Source organism: Myotis davidii, unplaced genomic scaffold, assembly GCF_000327345.1.
Source record: "Myotis davidii unplaced genomic scaffold, ASM32734v1 scaffold11, whole genome shotgun sequence".
Lineage (NCBI taxonomy): Eukaryota > Metazoa > Chordata > Mammalia > Chiroptera > Vespertilionidae > Myotis > Myotis davidii.
The window spans coordinates 2,983,411-2,990,896 of NW_006285791.1; the positions used below are offsets into that span (position 1 = coordinate 2,983,411).

The 7,486-nt window shown below is 40.6% G+C and overlaps 1 protein-coding gene across 1 annotated transcript in view; it reads left to right on the forward strand.

Moving 5' to 3' along the window:
• Positions 1-3,982: 3,982 nt before the first annotated feature.
• Positions 3,983-7,486, forward strand: part of SERPINB7 (serpin peptidase inhibitor, clade B (ovalbumin), member 7) — a 43,640-nt gene continuing 40,136 nt past the window's right edge. The window contains exon 1 of the mRNA XM_015559468.1: positions 3,983-4,326. The gene's annotated coding sequence lies outside the window, so the exon portion shown is untranslated. The remainder of the gene's footprint in view (positions 4,327-7,486) is intronic.

The window sequence follows — 7,486 nt, forward strand, 5'->3', positions numbered from 1 at the left end:
ATTAGGGCTGTGGCCTGGGGGCGGGGGGGGGCCATGGGAGGTTGGCCAGCTGGAGGGGAAGGGCCATGGGAAGTTGGCTTTGGGAGCGCACTGACCACCAGGGGGCACTCCTGCATTGAGCATCTGTCCTCTGGTGGTCAGTGCACATCATAGCAACTGGTCAACTGGTTGTTTGGGTCGTTCTGGTCGTTCGGTCGTAACGATTGTATATATATTTTGAAAAAGATCATATTGCATATACCATGTTACACTTCTTTTTTTGTACTTAATATATTTTGGAAATATTTCAGTGTCTATTAACATTCTCTACAAAATCATTGTTTTTTTTAAACTTTTTAAAAATGTATTTTTATTGATTTCAGAGAGGAAGGGAGCGGGAGAGATAGAGAGGGAGAAACACCAATGATGAGAGAGAATCATCGATTGGCTGCCTTCTGCACGCCCCCTTCTGGGGATCGAGCCCACAACCCAGGCATGTGCCCTTGACCTGAATCGAACCTGGGACCCTTCAGTCCATAGGCTGACGTTCTCTCCACTGAGCCAAACCAGCTAGGGCTACAAAATCATTCTTAAGAGCAGCACAGTATTCATTTATTATAATATATTTTTTCCAGTTTGTTTACTTTAAAAATTTAAATGTATCAGATGATCATTTAAGATAATAGTTGAGGGGTTACTTTCTCCCTTGATTCCTCACACCCACTTTCCAGACTTTCTATGCACCCACCTTCATGAGAAAAGACTATATATGTAGGACAAAGACATTACTCAGATTTCTCAATAGATTTTCTAGACAATAGCCTTGAATGTCAAACTTTCACTTGCATAGACCTGAATTTGAAAGAGGCTAGGCTCTTTGAATTTGCAGAATGTGGCCCTAAATATGCAGTGGGAGCCATGAGAGGAGCAGAATCTGGTTAATTTGGCGCACATTTTGGTGGAGTATGCGTTTAGGGGACTAAAACAGCTTCACCACACAGGCTGAAGATCAGCTTTAGTAGACACTGCCAAAGACTGTTATCCCAAAGTGGGTTTTCCAATGTAAACTTCCACCAGCAATGCATGAGAATTTCCTGTTCAAATCTTTTGCACGTATTTCTATCGGGTTGTCTTTCCTTTTATTACTGATTTGTAGGACTATTTTATTCATTCAGGACAACAGATCTTTGTCACAAATATTTATTGCAAATATTTTCTACCATTTGGTGGCTTGACTTTTCTCTCGCTTGAAGGTGTCTCTTTGATGACCAGAAGTTCTTAATTTTAATGAAGTCAATTTACTCATCTTTTAAACCCATGCTTTCTGTGACCTGTTCAAGAAACTTTTGTCTACACCAAGTTAACAAAGATATTCTATCTTCTAGAAATTTTGGTGCTAGTTTTCCATAAGACCTGCAATTCATCTAGAATGTATTTTTGCACATGCTGTGAAGTATGGTTTAAACTTCATTTTTTAAAAAAAGTGTGGATATTCAGTTGGTCCAGAGGCATTTGTTAAAAAGACACCTTTCTCCCCCTCCTGTTCTACTTAACGGTATTTTTGTTTTAAGTGAAGATCAAATTGGTTTATGTTTGTCTATCCTTGCATTCCTATCATTCTGTGGGAAACTGTTTATTGCCTTCACTATCTGATAAACATAGACAGAGAATCCCCCCACCCTGCTAAGGCTGGGTGCCTTTGAAGCCCTAGCAGAGGTCAGCTAGGCGCGCCCTCTGTTTGTCCAGACAGTGGTAGCTGAAACTACTCCCCCATTTATTATTATGTAAATCCTTGCTGATTGGCTAGTCTGACTGTTGCCAGGGGTCACCTGCCTAAGGGCTATGCTATGGGTCCATCCCAGATCAATAAAAGCTTGGTGAGGCCTGAGAAAGGGAGGAAGTCCTTCGGGACTTGCCGCCTGGTCCCCCAATATTGCGAAGTTATCTCGTGTCTTTTTCTCTCATTTATTGTGCGGCTCCTCTTTCAGATACCGAACCCTACTCCACGCAGAACGTGGAGGGAGTCTTACTTGACACATTCTCTTAATTACTATAGCTTTATTTATTAAATAAATTATTTATTAGAATTTGTCACCTGCTAATATAAGGTTGCAATTTTGTTTTTATACTTCAAGATTGTCCTCTTTACTTTAATGTAAATCTTAGAATCAACCTGTCATTTTACAAATACATACAAATAAAAGAACTTTGTTTAGAATAACAAAAACAAATCTATGGAAAAATTTGAGGGACTTCACATATTTACAATATTTAGTTTTTCAATGCATAGACATGATATATCCTGCTATTTAAGTTTTATTTTACTTCTCTCAATTATATCCTTCAATCTTCTATTAAGAGGTCTTGCACATGCTTTGGTTTTTTGATCCCTTTATAGATACTGTCGCTATTTCTATTTGCTAAGTTAGCAGTGCAGATGTCAGGGCAGAAGATGAGATTCAGAGTCATGGACAGGTCTGGTGGGGAGAATTCATTTCTCTGCAGTCACGTCTGTTTTGATGTTTGTTTGCGTTTGTCTTGATGTGTTGGTTGTTTTCCAAAGCCTTGAGGTTGGTTCAGGATGCTCTGTGGCCAGGCATCCAATCCATTTTTGACAAAGCCACTTTGGGAATTCACGCTTCTAAAACGTTGCCAATGATGTATATTTTGGTGTAACTTCTAGTACCTTTTGTTTTCAACAGTGTCTACTAAAGCTGATCTTTGTTGTCAGGAAATTACTGACTCTAAAGAGATGGCTTGCCATCTCAGGAAATCGCCCCTACAGGGGCTTCCTGCTCTTATATTTAAATGAATTTCTAGGTTACATGCTGCCACCAATCTGCAGTGACAGAGGAGAATAATAGAAAGCCACTCTGGGTTGGTCTTGCTGCCTCATCATTTTCTCTCTACTTTTGTCCTCTTTTTTTCATGTCTAGGTGTAGAGTGTAGGACAGTGATGGTAAACCTTTTGAGCTAGGCATGTCAGCATTTTGAAAAACCCTAGTTTAACTCTGGTGCCGTGTCACATATAGAAATTTTTTGATATTTGCAACCATAGTACAACAAAGATTTATATTTTTGATATTTATTTATATATTTAAGTGCCATTTAACAAAGAAAACTCAACCAAAAAAATGAGTTCGCGTGTCAGAGGTGTCAGAGGTTCTCCATCACTGGTGTAAGAACTCCATTACTTACTGCCTCAAGGTCACTGCTCATGTGATTGATGGATATTTGCAAGTGAATTATTAGTAGTTAAGTTTTCAGGGAGGCAAATTTACATGTGGATATTTGAGTACATTGCTTCAGTTCCCCTAATCCCTTCAATGTTCAAGGGTCAACTGTATACACTAAGTACTTTATACATGTTACCTATGGCCCTTTCAATCATAACTTCACTAAAATTCTCTCCATTTTTTCAAATCAGGAAAGCAAGATATAGAGAGGCTGAACAGCTTGCCGAAGGTCACCCAGGTACAAGATGAGAAGCTGGAGTTTTCCCACTACACCACACCTTCTGAGTTCTGCCAGCAAAAGTGCACTTTCTGGAAGACCCATCCTGATGTTTGGTTCAGAGTAGATGGTCTCTGCTGCCTATGCGTGGGCGGTCAGCCTTTCCCCAGAGTTGCGCATTGCCATGTGTTATTGACAAAACCATCCCTGTGTTGCAAGCTTATCATGAGATCTGGACTTGAGTCACTTCATCTTTCAGGGACACCATTTGAACCCTAGATAATGACTGTCCTGGGAGTGGATAAAACCCAGGCATTGGACCTCTGTCCTGGGTGGAGGACAGGATTGGCTAAGTTCTTTACCTGTTGCTTGGCTCATCTTGACTCTGGCTCACTCTCATGTTTACTTTTTCCCTATGTTCTATGCTGCTAGCTCTGATTCCTGAATCTTAACCTATAATTTTCCCTACGTCCAGGTACATACAGTGTAGATAAGAATGTGAAAGGTGAGTCTGTTGAATTTTGGGTTTGCTTCTTCATGAATGAGTAGTTGGATGAATAACATGCACCATGGCCCTGCTCTCTGTTTCCAGCTGAGTAGGGAGATGCCATGAGCCTTCCTGAGCTGGACAAGGAAGCCCATCTGATATTTCTTCTCTGATTTTCCTCTGAGAACAGTATGGGAGAGGGGAGGGACTTCTCACAAATTATTGTCACTGCTGCAGCTGCTGCTGCTGTTACCAACCTCTCCCTTGGGGTTGAGCCAATGGGACATCTGGGACATTTTCCATGAACCTTGGCAGAGGTGAGATGGGAGGGGTGAGGAGTCTTAGGAGAGAGGAGGCAGGAGGAGCTGGAGCCAGCAGTGAAGGCCTCCGAAGTGCAGTGGGAGGAGGTAAGTGGCATTCTTACACATGCTGGGTAATTCTTATGCATTCTAGGCTTCTAAGTATTATCAGGCTCACTAAAATTAATGGACAGTTCCTGGAGCTCTCTGTGGGAGCATTCATTTGCCTTCAATTACAGCTTTTCCTTTAACAGCATGGCTATGATCCCCACCTTTCCTTCAGCCTCTGTACCTCTTTCTAGCTCTTGAGTGAGGAAAGGCAGGATCTTGACAGTAAGACATCCCCTTGCTTGGTAAAACCATAGCTTTCTGCACTTCCTTGAAGGTATCATAAGCTCCCCTATCCAATATCTGTTCTCTACACAGTTGTTGTAGAGTGATCTTTGAGGTCACAGGAGGGCAGCATTTATAATGTTGGCCAATATGTTGGATATAGGGAAACCAATATTATTCTTTACCTTTTGTGAAATATGCCTACTGACTGTTGAACAAATCTTGATTCTTATAAAAGATAACTTGCACTGAATATATTTAATGCTTATGTCTGGGATTTCTATCCCAGGGAGTCACAGCAGTGCTGAATAAACATGTGTGAATGAATGAAATGAATGAATATTTACAAGCTAATATTTTCTATTTTTTACAGCAAATGATCTAGAACCCTAGTGACAAGTTACATGTCAATTCCCAAGCCTAGAACAAAAGCTAGAGACAACAATGTAATGATTATAATAGTTCCCCCAAAAGTCTGCTGGCAGGAGATACTCCCTATTGGTTATATTTCCATTATTATCAATGATATTTGGCAACTTTAGTAGCAATGGTGAGAGGCCTGAGTTTGTTGTCATTGTTTTTAGTAATATTAGGCAATTTTGAATACTTGGTAAGTGTGTTCAGAATCAAAGGTTCTCTAAAAAATGCAAAGCAGTGTATAGCTGAGCTTTGGGAAATCTCTTTGCTGTAACTGTATTTTTCTACAATAATTTATAGCCTGGATATCTCTGCTTGTGTTTTTGTACTAATAACAGTGAACTAGAGAGTGAGCTTCTAATGAGACCCTCTCATAAGGTGTGACACAGAGGAGAGGGAGGAGAACTATTTCTATTTGTGGGGCCCTAATATCTGTGGTGATTAGGAGAAAAATGGTAATAACAGGAGACCTTGTGTTTAATCACAGTTTTATCTGGAAGATTTTGATCCAGGCTGTCCAATGCTAACACATCAGTAGAGAAGGTTCTATTTATTCTGATAAGAAAAATCACATTGATTCTTCTGAAGGGATTATGTAAAAAGATTCTGAAAGGTTTTCTTAGAAAAAGGTGTAAAGTCTCCCATTTGTCTGAAATGTGCGTTAGAGATGTGCGTAGGGTGGAATGAAAAATGAAGTTTCACCGCAGGGAAGTGTGCTGTTTTATTCATGATTAATGAGTGAAGACCGAGTGTCTGGGTTTGCTGCCTAGCAAACAAGGATTTGCTCATTTATTCTGTGAGAACTGATCAGATTGTGTTCCTGTCTGAACTTGGTTGTGTTGCCACAGGTGATGCTGATGAGAAAACCAGTAAAGAGATAACAGCTTCACAAATGACATTTTGCAGGCACCAGCCCTGTGGTCTTAGATGATTCTCTGAGGAGAAAAGACAGTTGTCAGGGTTAATGCTGGTAGCTGGGCAGTCAGAGAGAAACCAGTGCCCTAGCTGGTTGGTGCACAGAATGTCAGCCTGCGGACTGAAGGGTGTCGGGTTCAATTCCAGTCAAGGGCACATGCCTGGGTTGCGGGCTCCATCCACAGTAGGGGGCATCTAGGAGGCTGCTGATCAATAATTGTCTCTCATCATAGATGTTTCTATTTCTCTTTCCCTCTCCTTTCCTGTCTGAAATAAATAAAAATATATTTTTTAAGAGAGAGACCAAGTGAGGACAATGGCAGTCCTGTGAATCTCTACTCCTGAGCCCTCCCTCCAGCCCAGTCCACCTCCCTGAATTGTGCCCTTCTTTCTGCCAGAGTAGTTTGAGCATCATCTCCACTCAAAAGCTTTCTGTAACCCCTCCACTTTCCTAAAGTACTTTCTGAGCATCTTCAGCCATCACAGTCATCACATTGTAGTGACAGTAGTCCAATGTTCTAATGTACTTTTAGGTCATGGATTCCTGGGGATGGTGTGGGGAAAATGTCTTAATTTCTGAGTGCCCTTGGTGTTTAAACTAAGGTGTTGGATTGAAGGTGCTGTTTCAGGCCATAGTTAGAAACTTTCAGTTTTTTCCCTACTTCTTCTGAAATAATGAACGTCCCCCCTCCCCTTTTTTTTACTGCCTCTTTTCTTCTCATTTTTTCACTTGTTTTCAAATTTTCCTTTCCTATGAGAAGTGATGAGAAATTTTTGGATTGTAGGAGGCATGGATAGGGATGAAAATTAAGGATAAAATGAGAATGATCCTAGATTCTTTCTACTGGTCCCTTTGGTATATAATTAGCCTGTTTTAATGGCAGACACTGGAGTTTGCAGGTGAGCTAAGAAAAACTCACTTGCAATAACATCACTTTGAAAGGTGAGTAAGAGAGGCAAACAATGTTCAATAGATCTTCATTTTGAAAAACTTTTACAATCCTTATTTGACTATTGGAAAGAATTGCATCACTTCACAAATAAAAAAGCATCAGTTTCTCTCTAAAAGGTCATTACAATGGCTTACCGATATGTTATTACTTATCACCCAAGGTGGACACAAATAGTAACAGTATTTAGTGAGATAAGTGTAAGCAGAGGGATGCTTTTTAAAAAAATATATTTTATTGATTTTTTACAGAGAGGAAGAGAGAGAGATCGAGAGTTAGAAACATTGATGAGAGAGAAACATCAATCAGCCGCCTCCTGCACACCTCCTACTGGGGATGTGCCCTCAACCCAGGTACATGCCCTTTACCGGAATTGAACCCGGGACCTTTCAGTCCACAGGCCGACGCTCTATCCACTGAGTCAAACTGGTTTCGGCAACTGTTTTTTTAAACATCAGTACCTAGGGATGTTATGCAATGGGAGTGCACCATAAGGGATGTAAAGTACAGACAGATATTTTCTCATGCATGTTGGTACCTGCTTCAATCTCAAGTATGAACTCCACTGTGTAGTAGGTCCCATAAAACCATTATGCTGTGGGTGTGTGGGATGTTTCAGCAAGCTGGTTAGGAATGCATATTTGTTAAAATTA